Here is an 872-nt window from a genome sequence, read left to right as displayed (position 1 = left end):
CTTCCCCACACAGTTCACTTCACAAGCCTTCATCCCCCTTGTGAGGGACGAGTTTCTGGTTGGGTGTTTCCTGCATTTTTCACATCCTACCTCTGTCTGAGATATATGGTCAGTATATCAAAATAATGAAAACAGACTACAAAATAATTTTTCAACAAATGTGTACTCTGTTTTGAGACCTGGATTACAACTTATGCTTTTGGTTTTTTTTTGTCTCTTTTGTAGAAAATACAGTAATTTGAAATGATTTTAAAGTAGTCTTTTTAAATTTTAATTGTTTTCTGGGTTATTATATGCATCAGCCTGTGGCAGGTACTCAATTATTAATGGTTATCATGATCAGTGGAATAAAAGCAAAACTTTGGAAGGTATTAGCAAAGAAAAAGTTAATTTTTTGGTTCTTTAAAAATATAATGGTAGCATATGTCATAATGCTCTGATAAGGGTTTCCAAGAAAAGGCCATTCGTAACATACTTTTTTCTCTCACAGGAAGAATGCCAGCTGTGGAACAAGGAGCGCAGGCCGTACGACCTCAGCGGGCACTGGGGGGATGTGGCGATTCTACACAGAGGATTCACCAGGGCTCAAAGTGGGCCCTGTTCCAGTATTGGTTATGAGTCTTCTGTTCATCGCTTCTGTATTTATGTTGCACATTTGGGGCAAGTACACTCGTTCATAGATTCGGCTACATCCATCTGTCTGTCATCTGAAGAAGAAAGGAAAAAATCCCAACATATTTTGGACCAAAAACATAGTGATTTTCTGTTCATGAGGAACAAATTTTCTGCAAGCTTACTGTTTTACAGGGAACTTAATGAGAATTAAAGAATCGATTTTTTTTCTATGGCTAATAAACTTTTTAATTCATTTA

General features: G+C 36.7%; 1 pseudogene across 1 annotated transcript; it reads left to right on the top strand.

Moving 5' to 3' along the window:
- The first annotated feature begins 482 nt into the window (after nucleotides 1-482).
- Nucleotides 483-872, top strand: LOC104996343 (annotated as a pseudogene). Its single transcript, XR_826182.1, has one exon. The product of XR_826182.1 is annotated as a protein transport protein Sec61 subunit beta pseudogene (transcript).

This window comes from Bison bison, unplaced genomic scaffold (assembly GCF_000754665.1).
Source record: "Bison bison bison isolate TAMUID 2011002044 unplaced genomic scaffold, Bison_UMD1.0 scf7180017864291, whole genome shotgun sequence".
In the NCBI taxonomy this organism is placed as follows: Eukaryota; Metazoa; Chordata; class Mammalia; order Artiodactyla; family Bovidae; genus Bison; species Bison bison.
This window is presented reverse-complemented; position numbering and strand designations above follow the sequence as displayed.